Genomic DNA, 15,061 nt, shown 5'->3' with positions numbered 1-15,061 from the left:
CTCATTGTTTGTTTTGTCTTCTTTTGGAGGCGCCAAGTAGCTCAACTGTTTGAGCAACATCCACTCCCCTGCTCATGAATTTTTAATTAAATTGGGTAAATACATACTGGTGTGATTGTGCAAGGTCCCTGTCAAGCAAAGTCTATGAGGAGAAATACAGCCTGTATTCAAATAAAGCCCGAATCCTTGAAAGTGAACCAGAATGCCCAAGTCTCTGTCACCAGTGAAATATCTCTTGCATTCTATTTTTCCCATCCTCACCCAGTTTTTTTCCAATGGGCTTTTAGGTCTTCTTTTGTTAAATTTCTTCAGTCTTCTCTTCATTCTACTGCCAAAGTTATCTTTTCCTTACACAGAGTGTCATCAAAACTTCCAATGGCACTCCATTAATGATAGGATCTAACCTGATGCAAAAATGCCTTGCCTTTCCAGCCTCATTTCCAACATATAGTTGTGCTCAGGTCATACCAATAGCTCTCCCCAAACACGTTTACCCACAGTATGGGATGACCTGTCCCTGATTACGATGTGATGGGGTGATATAGGAGGTAGGATCAGGTATATGGGGGGTTCTTCCTCCTCCACCCCAATCCCACCCCTCCCCACCCAGAGGACCTTCTGCCACTGCCGTAAGATTAGAAGTCAACATTGTTCAGAGGTAGGGGTGGGTGGGATAGAGTATAAAATAAAAAGATTGTGAAGGACATGAGATTAGAAACAGTCCTAATATGTTCACCCCACCCCAACCCAAATTTGATCAATATTTTCCAAACTGGGAAGGAAAAGGAGTTGAGATGCAGTACAACATGATAGATCATGACTTGGAGGACCCTGTTCCTTCCTCAGTAGCACCTGAAGCTGAGCCCTGTGGGCAGGACAGAAACCTTCAAACCCCAGTGTCCTGTGGAGCTCCCAAAGCAGAGAAGATCCACAAGGTGCTTGTTAGGGATATCTACTGACAACAGCAAGTCCAGCACTACACCTATGGTAATTGACTACCTGAACTTGAGGTGCCTGGGCTAACAGCATTTCACAAAGACCAAATGAGCCAGAAATTTTTAGGGGAAATGGGGGAACTTTCAAGAAACCAGATAAATGTGAACTTAGTAAACAGAGACACAGCAGATCCTTAGAGGTGTTGCAGCCAGGACAAGGGAAAACTATGGTAGAGGCGGAACGGTGAGGCTGGAGATATGCTGGAGACAAGCTTTATCTTAGGCACAGTGGAAGGCTCCAGCATCTGGCTCCCCACAGCAGATTCAACGAGTGACCCTGGCATTGCATGGCTAGATGTCTATTTCCGATTCCAGGACATTTCAGAAGCCTGGAACCTAGATTCAATTTTAAAGAGGAACAGAGAGATAAATGCTGTATTTCAGTGCTTCCCAAATTTAATGTGTATACAGATCACCTGGGAATCTTGTTAAAATACTGATTCTGATTCAGGAAATCTGGGGTAGGTGCCAAGATTCTGCATTTCTAAAAGGCTCCCAGGAGATGCTGATGCCTCTGGCTGCTGCGCTACCCTTTAGTAGCAAGGCTGTATTAGACTGAATTTCAACTGAAATTCCTAAGAAATCTCTACATTTGGCTGAGTTATCTGGAAGTGTCTCCATTCAGGTTTTCTGACATCAGGCAGAAATGGGGGCTTGACACAGAGCTTAAATTTAATTCCAGTGAAATAATAAAAGTGAAATAATCTTTTTTTTTTTAAGATTTATTTTTTATCTATTTCTCCCCTCTTCCCGCCACCCCCTTCCCCAGTTATCTGCTTTCTGTGTCCATTTGCTGTATGTTCTACTGTGTCCGCTTGTATTCTTGTCAGTGGCACCAAGAATCTGTGTCTTTTTTTGTTGTGTCATGTTACTGCGTCAGCTCTCCATGTGTGCAGCGCCACTCCTGGGCGGGCTGCACTTTTTTCACACGGGACGGCTCTCCTTGCACCTGGGACACCCCTACGTGGGGGACACCCCTGCATGGCACGGCACTCCTTGCGCGCATCAGCACTGCGTGTGGGCCAGCTCACCACACAGGTCAGGAGGCCCTGGGTTTGAACCCTGCACCTCCCATGTGGTAGGTGGACGCTCTATCAGTTGAGCCAAATCTGCTTCCCACAAGTTACATCTTTACACACCTGACTGTATGACTTGAGAAATCCAGTCTCACTATCACTATTATCCTTCAGTGTCTAGCTCAAATAAACCCTCCTCCCGGCAGTCTTTGTAGACATTTCCCGGATCAGTATTGACAATTTATTCTTCAGACCTGGTATTTCATGTTACTTTAAAAACTTGTTTTAGTATATATTCCACATATTCTATGCATCACAGTTATTCGCTATTAGGTGAAGATGCGGTTTTCTCTTCTCTTTCCCTGGAAGCACAGTGACGCCTAGAAAGTGCTCTGTCAGTGCTCCTTGAATTGAAAATGTTGATTTTAAAATTGGCTAGCTATATGGATGAGAATAAAAAATTTGAGTGCATCATAAAATTAAACAGCTAATTCAACAGCATTTGAAAGACAAAACAAAAAAACCAGTAACTGCTGACTGAGAACTTCTTTGAGCAACAGAAGACAATGTTTTCACAGTTTGGGGGACAAAGATGATTGAGTTGAAACCAGTCCAAAATTCTTTAAGTAGTAAAGTACTTAACCCTTATTCAGCTAAAGACTTTGCCCTTAGTAAATCTAAACTAATGTTGTAAAGGCTGTAAAATTGAAAGTAGAAATCACAAGTAAACTTTAAAAAATCTTATCAAAGTTAGCTTGTATCTTCAGGAAAGCTGCTAAGCTCCAGTGTTCTTTTAGAAGTGTTATTTTTTTAAATTAGGTACCTTGGAGTTTTTTTGTATAAGGTTATATGGAACTTAGGTTTTGTTTATTTTTTTTCCTTAGGGAAAGTCTAAGGTCATGTATTTATTTATTTTAGGATGTACCAGGGATTGAACCTAAGACCTTGTACATGGGAGGCAGGAGCTCAACCACTTGAGCTACATCTGCTCCCCAGTTAGGTTGTAATATAAATGACCAAAGTTGGTTTAGTCAAAATTACTCTTTTTTTTTTCAGATTTATTTATTTTATTTGTTTCTCTCCCCTTCCCACCCCCCGAACCAGTTGTCTCTTCTCTGTGTCTATTTGCTGTGTGTTCTTCTTTGTCCGCTTCTGTTGTTGTCAGCGGCATAGGAATCTGTTTCTTTTTTTTGTTGCATCAGCTCTCCGTGTGTGCGGCGCCATTTCTGGGCAGGCTGCACTTTCTTTTGCACTGGGTGGCTCTCCTTACGGGGTGCACTCTTTGCGCATGGGGCTCCCCTACGCAGGGACACCCCTGCATGGCAGGGCACTCCTTGCGTGCATCAGCACTGTGCATGGGCCAGCTCCACACGGGTCAAGGAGGCCCAGGGTTTGAACCGCGGACCTCCCATGTGGTAGGTGGACGCCCTAACCACTGGGCCACGTCTGCTTCCCAAAATTACTCTTGAATATATCTTGACATTCATAAAATATAATATATATGTATATATTCATAATCAGCCCTCTTTTTTTGTCAAGTACATATAGATATGTAAATTCATGCAGTATGAAAATACTCCACTGTATAGAATTAAGAAAATTAGAATGTCAAAAAATGTATTTCCGTAATAGCTACTCATCTTTTGATCTGTTTTTGTTCATTTAGCAGATAGCTATTACTCGTTTGGCAAGTAAACCTAATGTAACCAAGCCTAGTATAGAAAACAAGGGGAAAAAGCTTTTCTTGATTGCTGATGAAACATTTCTCCACTGTCCCAAGTTAAGGTCATTCACATTAGAGTGTGAATTAGCTAGACATCAAAGGATGTTAGTTAGAAATAAGAGTGTATATTTATTAATGTGCTCACCTGGGAGAGGGTAAGAAATAGGCTGTAAAGATAATTGGAAATCTGGAAACTGTTTTGTTGACATAAAATGCCATAATTATCACATTCCTTATAAAAAGGTGAAATATGCATTTAATGATTTAATAGCCTCCCCAAAGTCAAGAATAAATTTTATTCTATCTTTAGGGTTTCATCCTGTATGCCAGTAAGCATCTGGAGGTACTGATCAGCCTGCAGTCAATACTGAACAGATACACCTATCACACCACAGTCTAGGAGTGGGAGGGGGCTGCCTGATTTTGAGTGGTTAGTAAAGCCAGTTTCAATTCACTCTAAAGGACATTTGCATGTACAAGTGACGTAGTGAAGTCAAAGCCATTTCTCCATACCTCTGAGAACCTGAGGCTTTTGAAATGAGGAGTGATCATTCGTTGGCTGCAACGATGTTAGCTGCAAATTTTTTATATTACTGTCGGAGTCTTTCTAAAATTTCCCTGATGACATTCAAGACTGGTGGTTTTGCCTTGCTTTTCCCACAGATCTTAAAATAGATATTCATTTTAGGAGTACTCAAGGTCTTCAAACACTGAAAACATCTGTACACTATTTTTTAACATTTATTTCTGTCTTTCTATCCCCTAAACTAAAAGCAGAAATAGTGAATGCTTTAGTACAGTTATTAACTTCTGTATTTTTGAGACAATTATGAGGCACCCAGAAATATGCATGTGTACTTTTTTCATATTGAATATTTGTAAATTTAATCATTTATAAATTAATTTTTGGCCTAATCATTGTGTTTATTTATGCATGTATTTTTTTCTTCAGAGATAGAATATAAGCAAACTGAGAGGTAGCATCCTATACTGTGTCTTGCAATAAATGAGTGAATGTGCTTTTCTTTCTTATTTTAAAAATATTCCAGAATACTCTTTTTTTTTTAAGTTATTATTTATTTATCCCCTTTCTCTCCCCCCCCCCCACCATTGTCTGCTCTCTTTGTCCATTCATTGTGTGTTCTCGGTCTGCTTGTCTTCTCTTTAGGGGGCTCACAGGGACCAATACTGGGGCCTTCTGGAGTAGGAGAGAGGTGCTCAATCTCTTGCGCCACCTCAGCTCCCTGTCTGCTGTGTCTCTTATTGTCTCTCCTCTGTGTCTCTTTTTGTCGCGTCATCTTGCTGCGCCAGTTCTCTGTGCAAGCCAACACTCCTGTGTGGGCCAGCACTCCTGCACAGGCCAGCACGCCTTGTGAGCCAGCACACCTTGTGGGCCAGCACTCCGCACAGGCCAGCTTGGCTTGAGCAGGAGACCTGGGCATCGAACTCTGGACCTCCTATATGGTAGATGGGAGACCAGTCACTTGAGCCACATCTGCTTCCTCCAGAATATTCTTTGACAATGTTTGGGAAACACCTTTACAAAAATTAAGAGCATCCAAAGTAAAAGGAGAAGTTTTACAATCCTTTTGAAATAAACATTTGCATTACTTGGAAACTTAGATATTATTTTAATAAGAAAGATTTAAATCAATGTCCTGAAGAACACACAGCGAAGGGACACAGAGAAGAGACAACAGGGGAGAAGGGGAAGAGAAATAAATAAAACAAATCTTAAAAAAAAAAAATCTATGTCCTAATGTACTGAAGGTTTTAAATATCCAGTAGATGTCTATATTGAATATATTTATATATGCAGACAAAATTCAGAAATGTCCATTTTAAACATTATCCCCAGAATAATAGTTTATCAAGTATAGTGTTAGGGTAGGTTAATCTGCTATAATAAAGACACTCCAAGATATGCAATGGCTTACACACAAGAGAATACACAATACTAGCCTCCTTACTCAGTCCTGGTGAATGGGAGATAAGGATATGTTCTCCAGGAGGTGACACAGAAACCCAGTCTTCTTCCATCAATGACTCTATTCTAGGCTCTCATTGCATCCTGGTGACAGAAATGGGTAAAGGTTTCTGTAAAATAACTTCTACTTGTAAGTCAGCAGCTAAAGTCAGTCACCCAGTCAATCCAACTGTGAAGAACACTGTAATTGTAGTCTAATTATGCCATTATGAAGGGAAAACACATTGTCTGTGAACAACTAGCAATTTCTGCCATATCAAGTAAGGCAGTTATAGATATTTGATAGTTTTAAGAGTTGTTTGGGTTAGAATTTTGGTGAGCTCTTGCCTTTGTTAAGCTTTGAGTCCTGGAAGAGTGGGTTTGCTCTCACAGAGTTGATGAACTGGGATGTATACCATAGCGAGAAGCCCAGACGCAAACCAGAGCTGACAAGACTACCTTTCCTCAGTAACAGGAACTGCTGCCACCTGGAGGATGAGCACCAGATAGAAGTCTGGTCTTGAGATGCTTGGAACATCTGTGCAAATGCATTCTCCCTTATGTTTTAAATTTTGAACTGCAGGCAAGAAGGTGCATAGGCACAAACCATTTACATCTTTAAACTCTACCAAAGCAACCCAAAAGTGGTCCAGGGTGAATCTGTTTCTTTACCTCAGAAGAAATAAATTTCATAGAAATTAAAAAATGAGCCAAGTCAAGCTATGCAGGAAAAGTTTTAAGTGTCATTAATAAGACTATGTCGTGGGGCTCTGAAATCTTTGCATTAAAACCTGGTTCTTCCATGATATAATTGGTTAAATTTAAAGTCTCTACAGAAACCTATGTCTGAACAAGGATCTAGCTCTGATTTGTAACTGAAACATGTTGGGTTGACATCTGATTGTGCCAGGCATCTGCCATATCCATGGTTAAACATTTTTAATATCACTCCAACTAAGCTCGGCCACTCACGGATCATTTTCTCAGACTTAGGGTTAGAGGAGGACCTCCTTAAAATCAGATTTTAATATATGCTTCAGATCTGTGAATAAATGTTTTTCTCCACCTGGGTAATTAGTGTCTATGCCACTGCTAGGAACGGAAATAAAGTTCCCTTGAGGGAAGCAGATTTGGCCCAATGGATAGGGCATCTGCTTACCACATGGGAAGTCCAAGGTTTAAACCCAGGACCTCCTGACCCATGTAATAAGCTGGCCCACATGCAGAGCTGATGTGCGCAAGGAGTACCATGCCATGCAGGGGTGTCCCCCGCGTAGGGGAGCCCCACACGCAAGGAGTGCGCCCCGTAAGGAGAGCAGCCCAGCGTGAAAAAAGTGCAGCCTGCCCAGGAATGGCGCCACACACATGGAGAGCTGATGCGGCAAGATGATGAACCAAATGAGACACAGATTCCTGGTGCTACTAACAAGATTACAAGTGGACACAGAAGAGCACAGTGAATAGACAGAGAGAGCAGACAACTGGGGGGGCGGGGTAGGGAAGAGAAATAAATAAATAAATAAAGTCTTAAAAAAAAGGTTCCCTTAAAAACTTCCTTTGAACAAAATAGAATGGCCTACCTCCTACCTACAGAATTAGCAAATATAATTGTAAAATCTCTAAAATGCAACAGAAGCTCTCATTGGATTGGTTTTTAGACACTAACATGTACTTACATAAGTCTACATTAAGAGGTCTCAAAGATTCCCAGAAAAAAAATGAAAAGAAAAGAAACAAAGTCAAAACTCTTAAAGCTTTAAATGAGCTAAACTCTTTCAGAAAACCTTTTCAAGCTGGTAGAAATAACAGTGTGGGCTTCATGAAAGTCAAGCAGGAAATTATACACTAAAACTAGAGCAAATTCGTCAAAATAGATTAAAGAAATCAGTCATTACAGGACTGGATTTTATAATGGTTTTCTACTTATAAAAGATCGTTTTTCTATTCCAAGAAAAATCAATTATTCAATTGAGTTATGAGACCAGTGATTAAAGATAAATGTTATCATCACCAAATAAAAATGTAACTTTGGTTTATTAAAGTAACTTTACTGAATTTCATAGACTAAAGAAATACAAATTGGCATGATTGGCACTTGCCCAACAATTAGAAGTTGTACTAAGAAGGTTTTAATACTAGTCCATGAAATTAATCTGAAGAGTGTTATTTTAAGCATAGATTAAGTTTATTTAATACTTCTAATACTGATCATCTTTGAACAAACTAAATTTATTTTAGAGATTGATATTAAAAGATGGCTAGGGAGGCGAACTTGGCCCAGTGGTTAGGGCGTCCGCCTACCACATGGGAGGTCTGCGGTTCAAACCCAGGTCCTCCTTGACCCATGTGTGCAGCTGGCCCATGTGCAGTGCTGATGCAGGCAAGGAGTGCCCTGCCACGCAGGGGTGTCCCCCATGTAGGGGAGCCCCACGCGCAAGGAGTGCGCCCCGTAAGGAGAGCCGCCCAGCGCGAAAGAAAGTGCAGCCTGCCCAGGAATGGTGCCGCACACACGGAGAGCTGACACAAGATGACGCAACAAAAAGAGACACAGATTCCAGTGCTGCTGACAACAACAAAAGTGGACAAAGAAGACACAGCAAATAGACACAGAGAACAGACAACGAGGGTGGGGGGGAAGGGAAGAGAAATAAATAAATAAATAAATAAATAAATAAATAAATAAATAAATAAATCTTTAAAAAAAAAACATGGCTAAATGTCTTCTCTCTGACTTTTAGCGTAGTACAAAATTAAATGAAAGCCTACAATTGTACTTTATGCAAAGTTTGAATTTATTTTTTGACAAATGGCTAATTAAATGTACGTTCCTAAACATGTTACATTATCAATAAAAGTTAATATAGTGAGCACAAATAAGCCATTCTGACACTTCCTTTAAAAAAATCAGTTAAACATATTTTTGTGAGTATATTTCTGGGTTCTCTGTTCTGTTCCATTGATCTATTTTTCTATTGCTCCCAAATACCATAATCTTCATTATCTAGCTATAAGATAAGTCTTGAAATTGGGTAGACTGATTCCGTCTATTTTATTCTTCTCTTTCAAAATTATTTTAGCTATTCTAATTCCTATGCCTTTCCATATAAATTTTAGAATAATCTTGTCTATATCTTCATAAAAGTCTTACTGCTATTTTCATAGGAATTATGTTAAACCTGTATATCCATCTGGGGAGAACTGACATTTTTTTGCTATTGTTTTAGTATCCTGACTGCCAAAATAAATGCCATACAATGGGTTGGCCTCAACAATGGGAATTTATTTTGAGGCTAGGAGAAGTCCAAAACTGAGGCATCAGTAAATTGATGCTTTCTTCCAGAAGACATGGAGTACTGGGGCTGGCTGCTGTTGATTCTTGGTCCTTGGCTCCTCTGTCACAGGGAAATGCACATGCCAGCCTCTCTGGCTTCTATGGGTTCCATTGGCCTCAGGCTCTTCCTTTGACTTTTTTGTCTCTCTGACTTTCATTCTGCTTATAAAGGACTTCAGTAATCTGGATTAAAGCCCAACCGGATGCATTTCGGTCTCACCTTAATTGAAGAAATATCTTGAAGACATCTTATTTACAGGGGGTCCACACTCAGAGGAATGGATTAAGTTCAAGAACACTTTTTTCCTGGGGTACATAGCTACTAGCCACCATAGCTATACGGATTCTTTCCATGAACATGGTATGTCTCTCAGTTTCTTTAGATCATCTTTGATTCTTTCATCAGCATTGTATAGTTTACAGCACACAAGTCTGTACAATTTTGTTAGTTATACCTATTTCATTTTTTTTGAATAATTATAAATGGTATTGTATTTTTAATTTTTGTATCTACATGTTCATCTTTAGTATATGGAAATACCAATTATTTTTGCATGTTTATCCTGTATATTATAACTCTGTTGAATTTTCCTACTAGTTCTAGGAATATTTTTATAGATTCTTCATTACTTTCTACATAGACAATCATGTCATCTACAAATAAGTACATTTATATTTTTTCCTTTCCAAACTGTACACTTTTTATTTCCTTTTATTGACATATTTCACTGGTATAAATTTGAGCACTATGTTGAATAATACTAATGAGAGTGAACATCCTCACCTTGTTACCAGTCTTTGGGGGAAAACATTCTTTTGAGGTCTGCAGGGTCTGTAGTGATATCCCCTACTTCATTCCTTTTTCTTTTTTTTTTTTTTAAGATTTATTTGTTTTTATTTATTTCTCTACCCTTCCCAGCCCTCTTCCCCCAGATGTCTGCTCTCTGTGTCCACTCACTATGTGTTCTTCTGTGTCCACTTGTATTCTTGTCAGCGGCACTGGGAATCTGAGTCTCTTTTTGTTGCGTCATCTTGCTGCATCAGCTCTCCATGTATGCAGCACCACTCCTGAGGAGGCTGCACTTTTTTCATGTGGGGCGGCTCTCCTTATGGGGTGCACTCCTTGCGCATGGGGCTCCTCTACTTGGGGGGACACACCTGCGTGGCACAGCACTCCTTGCACACAGCAGCACTGCTCGTGGGCCAGCTCACCACATGAGTCAGGAGGCCCTGGGTTTGAACACTGGACCTCCCAAGTGGTAGGTGGATGCTCTATCCATTGAGCCAAATCTGCCTCCCCCTACTTCATTCCTGATATCAGTAATTTGTCAATTTATTGATATTTTCAAAAAACCAGCTTTTTGTTTCCTTTATTTTCTCTATTGTCCTTCTGTTTTCAGTTCCACTGATTTCTTATCTGATCTTTATTATTTCTTTCCTTATACTTTTTGGAGTTTATTTTCCTCTTCTTCTAGATTCTTGGGATGGGAGTTTAGATGTATTGATTTGAAAATTTTCCTCTTTCTTAATTATGCATTTAGAACTATAAATTTCCCTCTCAGCACTGCTTTAGCTGTATTCCATAAATTATGTTACATTTTCATTTTCATTTGTTCAATGCTTTCTTTCATTTCTCTTGAGACTTCTCCTTTTACGCATGGATTATTTAGGAGTTTATTGCTTCGTGGCCAGATGTTTGGAGAGATTCCTGTTATCTTTCTGCTCTTTGTTGCTAGTTTAATTATATGTGATTAGAAAGCATACTATATGTCATTCCAATATTTTAAAATCTGTTTATTTTATGGTCCAAAATATAATTCACCTTGGTCTCTGTTCCATGGTCACTTAAAAATATATATGTTCTGCTTTTTGGCAGAGTGTTAAATAAATGTGGTTCAGATCCTGTTGGTTGATATGTCTTAGCATAAATTTCTTCAGGTTTGTGAAGAAATTTTGTGAGGGTTCGTGAAGATTTATGTCCCTATGCCAAATTGGGGAAGTTTTCAGCCATAGTTTCTTTGAATACTTTTTCATCTCTGCCCTCTTTTTCCTCTCCTTCCTGGACTCCAAGGACACAAATTTTTAATCTTTTGTTGTGGTCCCACAAGGTCCTGAGACTCTGTTCACTTTGTTTTCAATCTATTTTCTCTTGGTTGTTCAGACTGGATAGTTTCTATTTTTCTGTCTCCCAGTTCATTATTTTCCTGTTTCATTCATTCTCTTGTTTAGCCTACCTGTTGAGCTGCTTATTTCAGTTATTTTATTTTTCAGTTCGAAAATTTCCATTTCATTTTTCTTTATATCTTTTATAACTTTGCTGAGATTTCCTGCCTCATTGCAGGAACTTTCTGTCCTTTCATTTGTTTCATGTATATTTGTCATTGCTTATTGAAGCATTTTTTATTCTATCTTTAATACCTTTGAGAGAGATGTGCCATTGGTTTGCTAATAACAGCAGCTTCCACCAGGTCTAAGTCATGCTACCCCCTCCCCCAGAAAAGAGGTAGTCAGTGTGCTCCTTAGTAATACTGTGTGCCCAAAAGGCTGTGATTAAAAATGTGGACATGGCAGAGGAGATGCGAAATGATTCAGTGGAGGGGAATGGATGTGGCTCAAGTGACTGAGTACTGCTTCTAACATGGGAGGTCCTAGGTTTGGTTCCTGGTGCCTCCTAAAAATAAAAACAAACAACAAGCAAACAAACAAACAACAATTCAGGGGAACCCATGTGACTCAGTGGTTGAACCCCAGATTCTAGTCCTGGGTTTAATCCCCAGCCCCAGTACCTTAAAAAAAAAAGTATTCAGTGGAGTGCACTACTCAGGCATTGGAGAAATATAACATAGGAAGGACATTGTGATCCACATCAAGAAGGTATTTGAAAAGAAATACAACCTAACCTAGCACTGCATCATGGGGAGGAGCTTCTGTAGTTATGTGACATAGGAAACCAAGCATTTCATCTACTTCTTCCTGGCCCCACTGGCCATTCTTTTGTTCAAATCTAGCTAAAGCATGGACTATGCCACACATCCAGTGATGCATCTAAAAATAAGGACTGCAGCCTGAACTTCAAATGCCAGAGAATGAAATCTTCAGCTTTGCTAAAGGATCACCTTGATCTTTAAGTCTTTATTGTATTGTTTTGAACAGGGCATTATCTGTACTAGTTTATTGTAGTTACAGAACAATTAGCAAAACACCTTACATTTCTATTTATTTTCTTTTTCTTTTTCTTTTTTTTAAGATTTATTTATTTATTTAATTCCCCGCCCCCCTCTGGTTGTCTGTTCTCTGTGTCTATTTGCTGCGTCTTGTTTCTTTGTCCGCTTCTGTTGTCGTCAGCAGCACAGGAAGTGTGGGCGGCGCCATTCCTGGGCAGGCTGCACTTTCTTTCACACTGGGCGGCTCTCCTTACAGGAGCACTCCTTGCGCGTGGGGCTCCCCTACACGGGGGACACCCCTGCGTGGCAGGGCACTCCTTGCGCACATCAGCACTGCGCATGGGCCAGCTCCACACGGGACAAGGAGGCCTGGGGTTTGAACTGTGGACCTCCCATGTGGTAGGCGGACGCCCTAACCACTGGGCCAAGTCCGTTTCCCTCTTTTTTTTTTTTAAGATTTATTTATTTATTTCTCTCCCCTCCCCCCCCCCCCACCCCGGTTGTCTGTTTTTTGTGTCTATTTTGCTGTGTCTTCTTTGTCCACTTCTGTTGTTGTCAGCGGCACGGGAATCTGTGTCTCTTTTTGTTGCGTCATCTTGCTGTGTCAGCTCTCCGTGTGGGCAGCGCCATTCCTGGGCAGGCTGCACTTTCTTTCGCACTGGGCGGCTCTCCTTATGGGGCGCACTCCTTGAGCATGGGGCTCCTCTACGCGGGGGACACCCCTGCAGGGGATTCCTTGCGCACATCAGCACTGCACGTGGGCCAGCTCCACACAGGTCAAGGAGGCCCGGGGTTTGAACTGCGGACCTCCCATGTGGTAGACGGACGCCCTAACCACTGGGCCAAGTCCACTTCCCTGCTTGTTATCTTAATTGACTAGTCTGAAACCTGGAAGCTCAGCTCAGATCTTGACACTGAGCTGAAAGTCTCAGCTCCCTACTCAGCTTTCTCTGATGCTACCCTGGCAGGGGTTTCATTGCAACCTCTCAAGTTTGGAAGTCTAGACTCTCCGTTCAGTCTTCGTAGGGGCACAGTTTCTTCTGTGGTGTTTGGCTCTAGGAGAGTGATTATTTTGTACAAGTTTTCTGTTTTGGCATGCTTCCCTTTTCCTGTTTTTTGACTAGAGAGAGGAGGTTTATGTGGGGGCTATTTTTTTTTCTGTGCCCATTGTTATTCCCAGGTTGCTGACTTCTTTAGCTCCAATTCTGAGATACATGAGGGAAAAAAATCCAGGGACTTTTCCACCATGTTACTCCTTGGGTCCTGAGTATACTAGCTAGTCTGCCTTCTCCTCTCCTTTTGTCAGAGTCTGCTTATGTTTGTTTTATAGGTAATGTCTGGGATTTTTAGTTGCATTAATATTTAATAAGAAAAACAGGGAAAAGTATATCTACTCCATCTTCCCAGAAGTGGAAGTAATAGAAATAACTAGTGTGTCTTTTTAAATTACATGTTATATTAGGGTTCTCCAGGGAAAAAGAACAGACAGGATATATATAAAATGCATATATAACGTAAATATTATGAAATTTATTATAGGAATTGACTTGGAGGACTGTGGGAATTGTCAAGTCTGAATTCTATAGGACAGGCCACAAGCTGGGAACTCTGATGAAGGTTTCAATGAATTTTCCAGGAAAAGCTGGCTGCTTGAGGTAGAGCTAGAAATTCTTCTTTCTTACTGCTGAAATCATCAGTTCTTCTTTTAAAGCCTTCAACTGATTGGATGAGACTTGTCTCATTGCTGAAGGTAATCTCCTTTGTTGATTGTAAATATAATCAGCCATACATGCAATAAACTGACTGATGATTTAAATCCATGAAATATTCTCACAGGAACAATGAGGCCAGTGCTTGTTTGACCAACAACTAGACATCATAACCTCAACACACTGACACAAGACTTAACCATCACCTGAATTCTTGTCCAGATAATGTAAGGTTAGTGCATTTTTATCATTGTCTGTAATGCACATGGTGGGATTCATTGTGGTTTCTAAAAACTATAATTTGAAAGCCTTAATTATATTTTCATTTAAACATTGATTTGACTATATACATAATATGTATAAGCATATTTAAAACATATAAAATTTAATGAATAAAATAAACTCTTGTATAATAGAGAAGATTGGGAGTTCAGAGAATTGAGTCTCTGAGTTTGCAATCTGTTTTATCATAGGGTAATGGAAACTTTTCTTTGCCCTCTGTTCATTCTCACCAGGTGACAGAACTTAGTTACACTCAGCGATATTTATACTGGCTCTAGTTATGGCTTTGGTTCCTTCACGCCTGTATTAGTCAGCCAAAGGGGTGCCAATGCAAAGAACCAGACATCTGTTGGCTTTTATAAAGGGTATTTATTTGGGGTAAAAGCTTAGTCCCAAGGCCATGGAAACTCCAACTCAAGGCTCTCTGCTGGGTTTCAGCGCTCCCCACTGGGCTTCCTCTTCCTCTTGAGGCTCCATGGCTCAGCTTCTTCCTGATCTCAGCTGCAGGCTGGCATAGGACTTGAGTCTCCAGGCTTCCTACATCAATCGCCACTCTCTTCTCAAGGTCATCTGTAAGCTATCAGGCAACTGACTCGTCTCTCTCCGGGGTCCCATGATCAAATATGACCAGGCTCTCTCTCTTCCAGTGTGTCTTTTTGAGTGAGTCACTGTTGATATTGGCTTACCAAGGGCGCAGGGACTCAACCTGGGTCACACCTCACTGACTGGTCTAACCAAAGAAAGCCCTCAAAGCAATCTTAGCAGATAATCTGATCAAGAGCCCCCAACTGAATCCAATATAATCAAAGGGTATCACACCCAGGGGAATAGATTAGTTGACAAACATAATCTTTCTCTTTTTGAGAAACTGTCAC

General features: G+C 40.4%; 1 long non-coding RNA gene across 1 annotated transcript in view; it reads left to right on the top strand.

Annotated features, from left to right (window-relative positions):
• The window catches only part of LOC105746402 (uncharacterized), an 89,126-nt gene that overhangs the window by 62,652 nt on the left and 11,413 nt on the right, over positions 1 to 15,061 (top strand). Inside the window, exons 2-3 of the long non-coding RNA XR_001118791.4 lie at positions 13,735 to 13,945; positions 14,032 to 14,136. This is a non-coding gene — a long non-coding RNA (uncharacterized lncRNA). The remainder of the gene's footprint in view (positions 1 to 13,734; positions 13,946 to 14,031; positions 14,137 to 15,061) is intronic.

The sequence above is a fragment of the Dasypus novemcinctus genome, chromosome 8 (genome assembly GCF_030445035.2).
Source record: "Dasypus novemcinctus isolate mDasNov1 chromosome 8, mDasNov1.1.hap2, whole genome shotgun sequence".
Lineage (NCBI taxonomy): Eukaryota > Metazoa > Chordata > Mammalia > Cingulata > Dasypodidae > Dasypus > Dasypus novemcinctus.
The sequence above is the reverse complement of the archived record's forward strand: the minus strand, read 5'-3'. Positions and strand labels throughout refer to the sequence as shown.